Genomic DNA, 15,795 nt, shown 5'->3' on the forward strand with positions numbered 1-15,795 from the left:
AGGTGTGGTGGGCCAGAGGCTGAAGAGGTGTCAAACGGAAACGGGCCAAACCAGGAGAGCGTGGGTCATCCGAGGAGAAGGCAGAGGCCACATGGTTAAGAGCGTAAGGGTCAAAGAACATTGGGGTCAGACGGGGGCAGGTAAGGGTCATCCAAAAAGGCTCGGCAATGAAGTAATCTTGCACAGGATGGGCTTATACGCGTTAGGAATCAACGAAGAGTTCGCAATGTTATGGCACGTTAGTGGCCCTTTTATACTGGCTGATGTGCTTGGTTGGATCTTCTTCCAGGTTGGCGGCTCCGGTTTGGGTTGTGAATCCCCCGGGGGTGCAGTGATGGCATGGCGCCTGTGACAGGCACTGTAACTCCCCGTATTAACCCAAAGTGCCATCCTTGTTTCATACTTCTCCTCCGTGGTCAGATAGACACCTTGTTGTTCTACAGCCTTGTCTTTTCATTAGAAACGTGCACCGTGAAGAGGATTTCTTGTAGTTGCTTTAGGAGGTTCTGCAGCAGTTGCAGCACAACGACGAACACGTTAACCGCCATTGTTAACACGTTTGGGTTCATATGTCAGGTTGAAGGCTGAGTTAATATGTATACAAAAGAAGGCACCTTGCTGTCCACACGAATACACAGAAAAGAGAAATTCACTCTGGAAGTTCTAGGTCCCCTAAAATTTTCCCGTTGAACAGAAAAACATTGTTGAGTGGACAGATCTTGTATGGACATGTTTTCCACTTGAGAGCGAATTCTGGCCTTAATGGGGCAATGAATGTTCTTGTTTTGTTTTGCAGGGGTCAGTCGAGCCCAGTCTATGCACATTTATCACTGAGTAATCACACATCCCTGCCACCACTTCAATCTTCTCCTCACCTATTAGACAGCTCTATTAGTCATATTCCAAGGTGAGTTACCATTAAAGAGTGCTCTTGGAAGAACAATGTGCCTTTCTGCCATGAAGGCCAATGTGTGATTAATTCCAAAGATGTTCTATCAAACAATCGAGCACACGTAAACAAGCCGAACTGTTGGTTCTATTGACCATTTCATTTGGAAATATTTTGTATTAGTAACCTGTTAGACCTGATGCTGAACCATTCTTGTACCCAGGCTGTGAGTTCAGAGAGGGAAAATTTCAACATGTTGGCCTGTCATGCGCAGACACACATAAATCAAGGCAACAGAGATTTCATTTGCATATGTGCATATGTGTTAAACATGGGTCTGCCATCTTGAACGCTGCAACTCTACAGAGGCAGCATAACAGATGGCATTATTAGGCAAAGCTAGGAGTCAGAGATCATCAGTGGTGGGCTCAAATTCAAATTCTGGCTTTTCCAACATTTGCTGACTGTTAATAAGCTCCCAAGCTCTGCCTTAATTATATGTGCATGAACTGTGCAAATTTAAACAAAATATTGATCTGGGCATACTTGGGAGATACTCGACGCACATATTTATACCAAGTGGACACTATGCAAAACAAGAACTGTGCTGAAATACAGTGAATATTCTCACCACACCCCTAAGAGCATGACTCTCTAAGTCTTGTATGTAACTCGATGGCTACAGAACTATTCCGAATGTGTGAATGTGTAAATTGCTTATGAAGTTTCACCTGAAGATTCATATTATGTGCTTATTGAGGTTTCAAAGAATAATCTAATACATACGTATAGATACATTTTTATTCATTGCCCGAGTCATCACATGAGCAAATTATTAGTGAATTTGTGAAACAACATTTATTTTTTATTTAGCCCCAAATCACAAGCAGTATGTCTCAATGGGCTTTGACAGTCCCTCCAGTTGACATCGCCAACTGCTAAAATAAACATATGGATGAAAAAGGGAGAACGTCAGAGAGGGACCCCCTTCCAGGGTAGAGGCAGCGTGCAATAGGCGCCAGAGCAGGGCTGGTATTGATTTGTCCAAGAAAACAACAGTGAGGTGTAAGAGCAAGGTTGCTGTTAAAATAGTCCAAGAGAAAGGATCCGTCCATGTTTGAAGGTAATGCAAAGTGCAGTGCAAAGAAGGTTTCCACCAGTCCAGTGTCATGGTCCAAAGTGTATGTCCATTATGAAGATATTGGTCCATTTGAAGATCTTTCTAGCTTCAGCATAGGAGTGAACGATATGAAAAAAATATCATATAACGATTGTTTTACAGTTAAATCACGATTTTGGTTTTATGATGATTTTCACATTGATTTGTAACTTAATATTTTGCAAGTTACTGAACAATACAACCAATCTATTTTCCTTTGTAAAAAAATAGTCCTAAACAACAAAACAGCATTGAGGCAAAAGAACATTTCTAAACATATTTTGTGCTAGCCAGTTTCAAGCAATAATTAATAGTTAAAATAAAAGTTTTACTAATGCAAATTCTAAACTATTACTGAATTATTTTAACATGACATGACAATGCCTCCTAATGTAGAACCATAATGTATAAATGTAAACTTTGAGGTAAATGTTGAATCTCTCTGACCAAAAATAAAGTGCATTACTGTGTCTAAAATGTGATAATAATAATAAAAAAAATTCTTTTTCCAGCATTGTTTTTAGACATTTATCCCCTTCTGAAGAGGAAACAGTTTATAATTTTTGAATCAGGAAAACCACATTATCTATGATATTGTCGTGTTGAAGACTCATTCTGAGGGAGTACTTGTTGCTGGAATGCAAAGATATTTTTTGAGCTAGTTGGCTAACCCTGGGAACGTTTTCCATGTGTAGGATCCATCTGACTTTCTATAGTCACATAATTAATATATATATTCAGGGGGTCCATGCGAGGTCGTCGTCTGGTGAGGCGGAACTGTCGCTCTTCGCTGTAACCTCGTGACCTCGCAGCGCATGACTTCGCCATAGTTACTTTGGTTGGTTGTGTGTTGTTTATATATGGCGGGCATTAAGCGTACTTGCAAATTGTGCGATTTGGAACTGCAAACAATAGGTAGAATGTAGTCTATATAGACGATAACACGATCTCTCTGCTTCAGCAGATTGCCAACAGCTTGAGGATCGTCTCCACAATCTCATATCGTCATAGCGCCCACCACTACTTCAGAGGTTATTATGTTGGTGGATTAGGCGACCCCCCTGGTCCATTTCATGCTGGTAGCACTTGCTGGTGTCAGGAACCAGGATCTAGAGTAGCCTAGAGAGAGAAAGATTAAGTTCAGGTGTCTGGGACTTAGTGGTTAAGGTAGAATGTCTGGGTGCATGTCAAGGACAATGATGGGGGTGTGTCTAGTATTATAAAATACGATGATTTAACTTTTATGCAATGTTTGGTTAAATCTGCCACACCCACTGCAGACTGTCATCAGTGAAAGTAAAGTGATTGTCATTGTGAAACACTGCAGCACACAATGAAATGTGTCCTCTGCTTTTAACCTTAGTGAGCAGCAGCCATGAAAGGCGCCCAGGGAGCAGTGTGTGGGCAGGTTGCTTTGCTCAGTGGCATCACAGTGGCACCATGGCAGTTCGGGGATTTGAACCGATTACGGGGTTGCTTACTTACCCGCTAGGTCACCACTGCCACTGGAGTTCACCTCTACTGAGAAATTCCTTGTTTATTTCTGTTCCTCTTCTTAGTAATATTCCAAAATTCAGCAGGTTGTCTCATGTGATCTGTGGTTGACTTGGAAGTTGTAGCTGCTTGGCAGTGGTTCTTTTCTTCTCACTGTTTCCTTTGAATTGGCAGCCTCTTTTCTTTCTGTGGGAGTTTTATTTAAAAGGGGGAAAACTGTGTTTGATGTACATTAGGGGCGTGTATTGGCAAGGATCTTGCCACGATACGATACGTATCACAATACACAGCTGACAATTTACACAATTATATCACAATATATTGTGATACTGTGCATATTGTGATATTCTACAGTTCACTGAAAATGTATAAACAGCAGAAATACAAGATGGTGTGATCGGTCTGTCATGTTTTGTGATTTCACTCTGCCTGAAATGCCAGGCTGTAAGTCAAAGTACCTAATTGTACAGTGCCATGTACAGGAGTGGATGTTGTAGTCTCATGCTGACTCTCATCTCTGCTGACCTCACTAAAGAAAACGCTCAACAGCACCACAAAATTTATATACAAAAATATAGATATTTCATGTCCCAGTATTGATACACAAACGTTTCGGCATATATTGCTATATTGATATTATTTAACACCCAAGATTGCATATTACAGTTGTCAGATACATGATACACTAATAAAAATGTGACAAATACTCCCTTACGGTTAGTCTCATCTGACAAGCCATTTTACAGTCCCTGACAAAAGTCTTGTCGCTTGTGTACAAACTGATCGCTACTGAAATATTTTTCTAATTTCTTTTTACAAGAAATGGTAAGTGTTGTTGCCTTGTCATATGAGCTTTGCCTGTGACTAATAATGGATCAATTAGGTCTCAAAAAGAACCCCAGTACACTAGACCTTCACATCAACTGCAACTAGACCTCTGCAAAGCACTAAACAAAAGACAATTGAAAAAACGTGTGGCATTAGCAGAGGCGCACAGCCTGCTAAAAGGATGGACGCTGGAAAAGTGGCAGAAGATAGATTTTTTCAGATTAATCTTCTGTTGAATTACACCACAGTCACCACAAATATTGCAGGAGACCTACTGGAGCCCCCATGGATCCGAGATTCACCCAGAAAACAGTGAAGTTTGGTGGTGGAAAAATCATGGTCTGGGGTTACATCCAGTATGGGGGTGTGCAAGAGATCTGAGGGTGGACGGCAACATCAATAGTCTGAAATACCAAGAAATAATAGGCCAAATTCTGCAGCAGGATGGTGCTCCATCACATACTTCCATCTCCACTTCAAAGTTCCTCAAGCTGAAGAAGATCAAGATACTCCAGGATTGGCCAGCCCAGTCACCAGACAGGAACATAATTGAGCATGTGTGGGGTAGGATGAAAGAGGACGCATGGAAGACGAAACCAAAGAATGGATCTCACAGCACCACCAATTTTAATATATTTGCTGAAATATTGCTGGCATATTTTTGTATTTGCAGTAAATTTGTTCAATTTCTGTATAGGCGACAAAACTTTTGTCTTGCCCAAATTTGACCTTTCTGTCTTGATTAATTTTTTTTCAGTGAAACTCAATGCATTCATTTCAATGCATTAAACATAATTTGGTAGGGTTTTAGCTTTTCATATGAACTAATTCTAACACCAATTGATTAATTTAAAGTCAGGTTAGTATGTCCATGGTACAGGGATAGGAGTTGGACCAATAAAAACTTGTACTTTTTAAAATGAAAGCATGTTGGCAACAAATAAAGTTACTTTGACCTTTTTTTTTTATTTAACTAGTTCTGGTAGTTGGTTATATTTCACACAAAGATCTGCTGTCTGAATTTCAAACCATGCCTCTTTCTTTACTATTTTAGTTACTTGTGTAAAAGGTATGATTTAACTGCAGAATGTCTGTCCTTGTCCGGGTGCCTTGGCCAGATTTTACCTGTTGCTTTGCAGAAGTTTTCGTATGTATACTCCATTGAGCCAGAGGGCCTGTACGGGCACCAGGTCAAAGTGAACTTGGTTCATCTTTGATGCAGTGAATACTCTGTCCATAGTCGCTCTCATTAGTTTTCGCTTTGTTTAATGCGATTGTCACTGGACAGGAATAGTGTATTTTTCATGTTGGCTCACAAGTTGCCTGAAGATGGTTTTAAATGTTACATGGAAATCTTGCTCAATATGCTGGCATAAGTTATAAAGCATTGTTTACCAAGACCAATTAATAAATAAAGCAGAATTTTTTGTAGACCGATGACATTGGGCTCATTACAGCTGTAAACAAAGTTTGATTCAATGGCAGGGATTCAAGCTGCAACATTTACACAGATGGAAGAGGTAATTTTGCCTTTTCATATCACATCCTTAAAAACACATCACTGGCTATTTATAGGCACACGGTGGTTAGGTCAAGCTGAGTGATATAATGAAGCATACAGATTTAGATTTTTTTTTGGCCAGATTTTACCTGTTGCTTTGCAGAAGTTTTCGTATGTATACTCCATTGAGCCAGAGGGCCTGTACGGGCACCAGGTCAAAGTGAACTTGGTTCATCTTTGATGCAGTGCAGCGAAGCAGCCACTGCCATTATCCTGAAGTCTGGTTAAAAACGTGCCCTTCTAGGGCTTTGAACCATCTAGTGTGGTTCATACTTCAAGTAGTAAACCGGTTGCACTGTAGCTCTCAGGCCTCAATTATAATTTACCCATTTATTCACTGCATGTTGTACTGCTATAAGTATGCATGTGACACATACGAATCTTAAATATATTTTCATTCTCTGTGTACAGCAATTTCTCTCAAATATACCCATGCTAATTAGCGACCATTATTGCAGCGTTTGATAATCTGTCTTTTCTGCATTATGTGAGTTTCTCAGGGTCACTCATTCATTATAATGACCCCTGATCTTTTAAATGAAGTGCCTCTTTTGTTTTTCTTCTTATTACTATAAGAACTTAACATCGAAAACAGTGTAAGGTTTTACTGCTACTGCATTATATACAATATAAACATTATATAATCAAACAGAAATATGGATAGACATGGCAAAGGAAGTACATATATATTTAGCATCTTGAATTGTCCTGATTTTGAAAATGATGCATTATTTGTAGGTTTAAGTGTAACAACAGAAGAAGCCTTTTTTGTTTTCTTTATTTTCTTTAATATAACATTTTCAGTTTTGATATATAATTTTAATATGTATATATTGCAAAGAAAACTTTCGAATTTATAGAATTTAGAGTGGTGTTGCTTAGAAAGGCTGATTACCATAAACAAATTAGGAGGTCTTTCCATAAGTGGGTGATACCTTATCTTTGCATGCACTGTTAAGCTTTCAAATTTTTTTGATTAATTGCTTCTCTTGCATCAGTTGCAGTTACTTAAATTTCTTCAAAGGTGGGCAAATTTCTTCAAAAGACCTGGCATTCTCTACTGAATACTCTGTCCATAGTCGCTCTCATTAGTTTTCGCTTTGTTTAATGCGATTGTCACTGGACAGGAATAGTGTATTTTTCATGTTGGCTCACAAGTTGCCTGAAGATGGTTTTAAATGTTACATGGAAATCTTGCTCAATATGCTGGCATAAGTTATAAAGCATTGTTTAAGAAGACCAATTAAAAAATAAAGCAGAATTTTTTGTAGACCGATGACATTGGGCTCATTACAGCTGTAAACAAAGTTTGATTCAATGGCAGGGATTCAAGCTGCAACATTTACACAGATGGAAGAGGTAATTTTGCCTTTTCATATCACATCCTTAAAAACACATCACTGGCTATTTATAGGCACACAGTGGTTAGGTCAAGCTGAGTGATATAATGAAGCATACAGATTTAGATTTTTTTTTAAATTATAGCCTAGGCAATATACACCATTTAGTAATAATAGCCAAACAAATGCATCAGGAATCATAGACGCCTCTAAAAAAATAAATAAATAAGTCATGTGCAGTGTACCTACTGGCTGCCTGTTGTCCAATCTTTACCTATTTTTAAAGATTAAATTGAATGTTCTATAAAATATTTTTTTCTCATTTAAAATGATTTTTTACATGCAGTGTTAAAATTGCCAAGGGGTGAAAAGAGAGGTGTGGTTACATTTGGAGGTTAAGTGATTGAAAGCCTTGACTCACTGCTGGACATGCAACAAAGGGCGGGGCTTCAAAAAATATGGACATACCTGACATCTCTACTGCACAAACTCTGGCTTCAAATGCAAATAATATAAATTATGCATACCATTGGAATACACTTTAAGGAGTTACTGCTTGAAATACCATCAACAAATCCATCAAGTGCAGGGCTCTAGAGTGCACATGTGACCTTATTTCTCAATAGTGCGGAAAAAAAAAAACGTAGGTCACACCACAGGTCGACCAGGTGTTCAGGGGGAAAAAAAACTCCCTGTGGGTTGAGCAACAGACACATATTGGGTTTATGTCGTTTTGTAAACCAATCAGAGTTCCTAAACAACGCTCACCCGACCCTTCGTTTACTGCGCATGCCTGAGCTTGAGTACAATCATAGAAATGAAAAAGCACAATGCGTCTATAAAACAGTGATAAATGTACTGGCCAAGTGTCCCCTCTCCACACTGCTTTAAGCAACAGGCAGCAGCAAACAGCTCAGCAGGCTGAGATGACAATCAAGTTGCACGTTTAATTCAGATCTTCTTTTTATTTCATTTATCTTTGTCACGGTTAGGTGCAGCTGGGGACGCAGCTGGCACCAGTCTGCTTGACAGCGGGGCTCCAGCCATGGACAGGTGTGGCTGATTCGGCGTACATGGCTGGAGCCCGGTTCTAAGGACCTGCAGAGATGCCGATTGGGCCTGCGACATTTTATGTGAAATTTGTGACCTATGTTTTTCTGTCCCTGGCAATCGCCACACGCCTGCGGGATTGATCTTTGTTGGTTTCCTTTGTTTTGGCCCTCGTGCCGTTTTCCTGTTTTTGTCCATAATAAATCCCATTTGCACGTCCTGTTTCTGTGCTTCATTCCCCCATCAGCCCGCGGACGTGATAATCTTGTTTTAATTTCAGCACTGCGAAGCACGTTAAGCACCAATACATTTTCAGTTAGTTACCTTTCTTGTAAAATTGGGCTTCAAATAAAGAACTTTGTTAACCAGCTTGTTATTTAATAATTTAAAAGTCAATATTGCCTATATGGACAGCAACTTAAAACAAAAAAAAAAAGTGAACCTGTAAAACAAAAATGTAAATATTTGGTGCACCTAACTCTTTTGGTGGTGCGCCTAAAAAAACGTTTTAAAAGGACGACGATAGCGTCCTTTTAAACAAATGATATAAAGACAACGTGCTGCTGCAAATGGCTGGAGAACAATATCAGACTAATGCTGAGGGCTCGTCTGCAAGCTTGTGCCTTTCTGATGAATGCTTTGTGGCACAGCAACCGGAGGTACAGTAATCCCACTGAGGACTACAGTCTGTCAGCGTTTGTGTTTTGTCTCCATGTCTGACACCTAATTAGGGGGCTTAAGTTGGTTTGTTCTTACAGCCTGCAACTTGTGCGGGGAATTCAGAATCGGCAGAAATGTGTCTGGCAAAGAGACGTGTATATTTACGTGTATACTGTCTGGTTTACTGCGTAACTCGCTGATGCAATGTAAAGATCCGCGATAGTCTGTGTCTGGCAAATAAAGTGAGGATATGTTTAAAAATGAACCCTGCATATTTTCTTTCTTGATGCCCATCTCTAATTTTTTTTGATAAATCACAGTGATTTATTTTTTTTTTTTTAAATATGGGCACACATTCAAATGATATGCTACAGATTTCTCCCAGGTTCTCCTCAGGTCTGTGCTGCCGGATTTCCGCACTATGACAGGAAACCACATTTCTCTGACTCTGTAATTGGAATGTGGGGTGGCAGCACGTATAAAGTAATGGGGTCTTGCAATTCCGTGGCAGCAGTCAGCCTTGGAGAGCCTGTCAGAATTTATATAAAGGCAAACTGTGTATTCCACTTTATGCCAGGAACCTCCGCATTTTAATAGTGCAGCTGTAAGCGTTTCAGTAATCCAAGGTGGCGTCATTAGCGGGTTATTTATTCATTCTGGGACTGGGAAGCAGATAATGCTGCTCCGATCAGCTGTGGCAGCCCCGTCTCACTGACTCCTGCAGAGCCCGCTGGAGGGAAATAAGGGGGGAATGGGCAAACACGACAATCACACACCAGTTAATGAATTACAACACAAAGGCGACAACAAGCCGACCGCCCAGTGCAGCACGCGAAGGGTTATTATGCTCTCTGGTGGTGTTTTAATACTAGTGTCAAATTGGTGCAGATATAAGTATAACTTAAAAGAGAATCGTGGCAGAGCGAGCCCAGAAGAAACTCACCGAAATATACACAGAATGCCCAGGTTAGAGATTAAACAACATTTGCTATCATTACATGCTCAATTGAAGCAACCCCAAAATAAAAAAAAATGTTCTCTGCGCTGCTGTTGACCTTTGCTGCTGCTTATGGATGCAGGTTGAGTGGAGAGCTGAGCCATGAAGGGCCTCGGAGCTATTCTCACTCCCACTCAGACCCACCATATTGTGTTTGAAATAGATTTTGTCTACTCACGATCTATTATTTATCACCATGTGTGCTTGTTCAGAGAGAAGAAATCCGTGTACAAACATTATACTTCAAATATTTTCCTCTGGTGCTTTTTATGAGTGTTACTTCATGAAAAGGCATATTTAAAAGACATATTATTTATTTATTTATTTATTTTTTGCTGTCTTTGTGACATGCTTCTTCTCAAAGCATCTTTTGCACAAAGTGAAATTGCTTTGACTGGTTAACCTTGCCATCTGTTGGCGATGAAATTCTGCGATAATGAACAATTTGCATGTTTTCCTCCATTGCATTGTCACAAAGCTTTTCTTTTTTTGATCTGTAGCCATATGTATCAAACTACTTAGTGTTCAGGAATCAGAATGAGGCTCATGGAATTTAGGGTTATCAAGGAGATGTAGTAAGGCTATAGGTATGAACAGCATGCACCAGGGGTCTCAGTGTGACCAAACACACTCAGAGACAACTGAGCCATTTGTGACATTTGAGCACCGAGAGTGACCAAATGTTCAGATGGGAGTCCAAATGGAGGTTCACATGGGTGGGTAAATGGCCGGGGTAATTGGCCATGAGGTAAGTGCCCATGTCGCTGCTAACTTCCAGAGGGGTCTATCTGCCACTTAGATGGCCAGAAAGGAATTAGTCATGACTAAACCTCTTCCCTCTCTCAGGCTGATAGGCTACAAGATCCACTCACAAGCACACAAACACAGGCAAAAAGCCTTATTAAACATGCTTATGATTCATAGCTAATTTCAACTGTTGGAAGGGTTTCATCACACCAGTCCAATGGAACCTATTGTGAGAAAATGGCAAATGTCAATCAAGTAATTTTTATGGCTTTCAGTGCAGTCTTTTCACCAAGTCATCTGAAATTAAACTGACTTTCTCCTATTAGCATTTTCATTCTTGGGAAGCTATCAAATAAGGCCATGCCTGAGGCATTTCAAAATGTGTACAGGCATTGTGCATTTTGTGTGAATGAACCAATAAATAACTATTAAATAATAGTTTTTATTTAATACTGTTTCAATATCAGCCCTCAGAGGAGAAATGATTGACGTGACAGATGACTGTGACAGGTTTTTTGTCATTCAGTGCCAGTCAGTAACAAGGCTGCATCTCACCTCCTTACTGTACACACATCCTCGGCAGAAGAAAGCTCGGCCTGTCAACACTGGCAGACTTTCAGCATTAATATAATCAGCAGGAGACATGGATGTGCAATGTGCATGCCAAACAGCTGTCTGCACCAATGTCAACAATGGGAGATGGCATCAGTAGAATCGAATAGATCACAACAGAATGGAATAGAATAGAACCGATTGCTTTTAGAGGTTAATGACTTGCAGTAAATTGTGTTGTCTGCTTACATTTAGTATTGTAATTCCTTATAGTTTGACTATAACCATAATCTGATAGCATGAAAATGTGGTTCAGAATAACAAGTGACATAAAATTTGTTCATGAGTTGATAAAAAATTTGAATGAATCGCAACACTTAATTGCAAAATACATTGACATTTGAATAAAGATTAAACTTCAATAGACTGTGTCGGGCAAGTTATTGTAGTAGATGCAGTATAGATGTCAAGAGTGGAACACTGAAGTCAGAAAGAAGTAAGGAAACCGAAATCAATGTAACAACATTTCAATCTGAGTAAGTTTATTTTTGGCGACACTAACAGAATCAGGTCTCCCGAGAGTTAAACCACAAAAGTGTGTGCCAACACAGAGATTTCAAATGCACCGCGTCTCAGCGTGGATCTGAAGCCAAGCATGGAAGGTGCCTGAGCCACCTGATCAAAGAGAACGAGCAGAACTGGCACATTTCGAGGAACAGGGCTTTACCACATATAACCTCACAGTCTGCAGAAGTGGCGGCTCCCAGGCTCCACGCAGCTTCACCACAGTCACTTAAAGCAGATTTATTTCATGCTTTTGCCATAACTTCTGTTGCGTGTACTTCTGTATCATTAGTCCGTGAACCTATGTGTTTCTGAGACTAGTCAACACCTTATTTTAATTAATATTAACTTCATATTTTAACTAACACCTGAAATGGTGGGTTTCTTTTACCATATACCTGAGCTGAACTAGTTTTTAATGGTTTCTTTTAGTTGTTGTAACAGTGCCCTCTTATTAAGAAAATATGACGTTTTGATAATTACATATACATTTATAGGTGTTTATTGCACTTCTCATGCTTTTAGTCATCTTTGATCTGACATTCTGTTTCCAAAGTGAAGAAACCTTGTATACAACAGAACAAATACTGATTTTATTAAAATTATTTCAATTGGAAGTGGTTTGGCTGTTTATGCCTTAAATTTGCTATGGTATATGTTGCTATAGTTATAGTTTATATATTCTTCCCTGGTTTTGAGTGGATATTGATGTTGGATTCTAATCCCCCAGAACACCAGCATCATGACACATGTAATACAAGTTATACAGAGGGGCATGCAGCAGGGATTGATAAACAGGCTGTAAAAAAAATACATTTATCCCCCTCCACTGTGTGTGTGGAGGCACAATACAGCAAGGAGTGACTTATCGTCAGAGGCTCCTGGCAAGAAGGCTGGTTACACAAACCAAGAGGGGCAGAGCGATTGTTAATGTTGTACGCACTTAGCAGGGACTCTGAGGATTATGCTGAGGGAGAGTTTTTTTAATGTTTAATCATGTGAGTGAGTACAACACTTGCAGCTACTGTATTTAGCATTGCTCTCACGTTACAAAAATACATTAAAAGCAGATCTATTTCTTTCTTTCAATCTTAAGAGGGCAGGCGTGCTCACATCAGGACCTGCTGGCCCTGGAGCAGTAGTACAGGAGCAGTGGTGACAGTTGTTTATATGTGTGTGTTCTTACACTTCATTAGTTTGGTTCATATAAATTGAATAAATGGAGGGTTTGCACATGCTCTTTACAGTAACTGCCACGGAATTACTTTAAATCGTTAGAAAGGCAGCTGATATTTGTTCTCAGATTGGAAACAGAAGTGCCAAGAGTGTGTTTTGCGACGTATTAAAATGGCTCCAAGGACTTACAAATGCAAGCTTTCAGAAAGGAGATGAAGTAAAGATTCACATATAAGATTCAAGACTAATTAAATTCAAGAAATTGAAAATTGCAAAAAGATTAAAATCTAAAACAATACAAATAAAAAGAGCAGAAAGCAATGTATTAATGTTTATTCTGAAAACTCGTCCAGATTGATGGTTGCTGGACATATTAGAACATAATATATAATTTGAAACAGCAGATCCGTAGAATGTGTGCATGCACATCTCCATTGACATTCCAGCTTTAGGCAGGATAAACCCCCAGAATGAATGAATGAATGCAGATTCAGATACATGGGAAAACTTTCAAACCGCACAGACACGGAATGGCAAACGCCTGGGGCAGTAACAACCCTGACAGTTTGCAAGATACTATGAAAGGAGACACTTGGAGACATGTACGTCAGCACTGCGCACTACGTGGGCTCAGTTGTGACTTTCATGTGAAGACTTAATTGGCAAGGTCGGAGGGCCAGCAGAGTGGAGAACTTCCCGCACATAACGAATCCTAGTTTTACCCCTGCTTGTACAGAATGTTGTATACTGATATAATGCGGTTATTTTGATACTAAAGCATTACAGACTAAGTGATCTTCATCCATTCATTGATTATTTGATCTATTATGCCTTTTTCACATTCACATGATCTATTATGCCTTTTGCCACAGTTTCAGTAAAAGCCGCGTGGCCTACTGACATGAGGTTAAGAGGTCATGGTCTGTTTTTCTCTAATGTTGCCAACCGTTTATAAATCTTGACCATAGGTTCCTACGTTCTAAATATTTTGCATAGTGCAGTACAGCTACAGTGTGCAATGTATCTGCAATGTATAAAAGAAAATTGATTGAAGAAACTTGATTTTACATGAATTTCGGGTTCAAGATCAAAAGCTTGAAAACAATAATTGCTTTGAAATAGGACTTAAAAGGATATGATCCCTGCTGATTCTTTAGTTTGGCCATAAATTGAAACTGGCAATAATATGCAGTTTCTAGTGCTGGAATGTATGAGCCAAAAAAAACGAATCCATTAATTTTAGGCTGAATACCAATTTGCAATATGTATCAGAATTGGGCTTAATGGTCTGTTTTGAGTCAAAGCTACATGCAAATAAAGAACAGGCCTGCCTTGTTTAGAAATGTACAGATGCATATTACTGAAAATAAATTGTTTGATTATGCAACAGGATCCATTTTAGTCCAGAACATTTAAGGCAAAAAAACATGAGATGCAGAAGTCTGTGGTGTTACATGGATTTGTTCAAGATAACTATTTTTAGTAGTTGTAGTATTTCATGTTGGAGTAGTTAGTATTGTTTGATTCAGTTTGACTCTTTGCAGTGTTACGAGCCAGTCTAGGGTCACGGCCCATAACAAAAGAAAAAAAAAGACAAAAACCTACTAAGGAGAAATTTAACACGTATTTTATTAACCAAAATATATATAAATAAATAAAGAAGAAATACCTACGAAACAAATTACAACGACAAACAAAAAGGAATGCTAGGGAGGCAGCCCCGAAAATGGAAACTGAGGCCCCTTTTATTCTGGATGTCCACAGCAGGAACAGATCGGCTCGATTTGCAATCACCAGGCCTCCTGCAAACACAACACAAACACAGAACAGAAACACACCACAAAAAAAACAGGACGTAACAGCAGTGCTGAAAATAACATGAGTAGTCTTCACTAATGTTCTATTAAGACTGACTTGATGGAAAGAGCCCATTATCAACAGCTCTCATGCACCCTGCTTCCTCATTCTGGACGGTTTTAACCCTCTCACATTCACAACTACAGAGCAAAGTCCCGCCTCCTCCTCTGTACTATACTGTACTCATCATAGACATCTCAGGACCATATACTTTATCAACACCTCATTCAAGAATTCGTATTGGTGAACTACTGTATGTGACATAAGCCATCACTTTGCAATGTAAAAGTTAAATCTAGTATGCATATTAGTCATTTATATAGCTGGATGTAAGCTCACGAGGCCACTTTGGAAATGCATGCAAGGCTTCAGGTACAGGACTGCAGAGCAATAGATTTCTGTAGTACAGGTCTGCTGTGAGAGGCTTTGAAGTATTTTGGGATGAGGACAGAAAAGAAATCTGTAACTGATCAAGATAACATAGAGGACTTCATTTGTCAGACAAGTGCAGACTTTCATCTTGTCATTTAATTCAGTCAAGCAGTTGCGGTGCCAGACGGCAATGATGTCTAATTGCGTTTGGCAGCAAAATGGTTGTATTCGACTGACAATGGATCCACCCACAACGATGGCTTCTCTCCTAAAGGCATCTAATGAATGCTGGAGAAATTCTTTTAGAAGTATGAGGTTAATTTTTAATATCCTAATGAATGAAGCAGTGATGTTTAATAATTTGTCTCTTGGTAATAGTTTAATGGAACATTAGTAGAGGAAGCTGTAAAATCTTATTGTTTTGGAGAATTAAAAACTTGACTAATGCATCGCAGCAGGACTGCCTTTCATACCTTGAGCTTGGTCCCCACTGAGGTTGCATGTGCTTCTTTGTCCATTTTAATAAGAGAACAAATTTTCCATTTTTGC

The 15,795-nt window shown here is 39.3% G+C and overlaps 1 protein-coding gene across 2 annotated transcripts in view; it reads left to right on the forward strand.

Moving 5' to 3' along the window:
- The window catches only part of negr1 (neuronal growth regulator 1), a 118,732-nt gene that overhangs the window by 37,049 nt on the left and 65,888 nt on the right, over window positions 1-15,795 (forward strand). The gene's annotated exons all lie outside the window — the stretch shown is intronic.

This window comes from Denticeps clupeoides, chromosome 13 (assembly GCF_900700375.1).
Source record: "Denticeps clupeoides chromosome 13, fDenClu1.1, whole genome shotgun sequence".
NCBI lineage: Eukaryota > Metazoa > Chordata > Actinopteri > Clupeiformes > Denticipitidae > Denticeps > Denticeps clupeoides.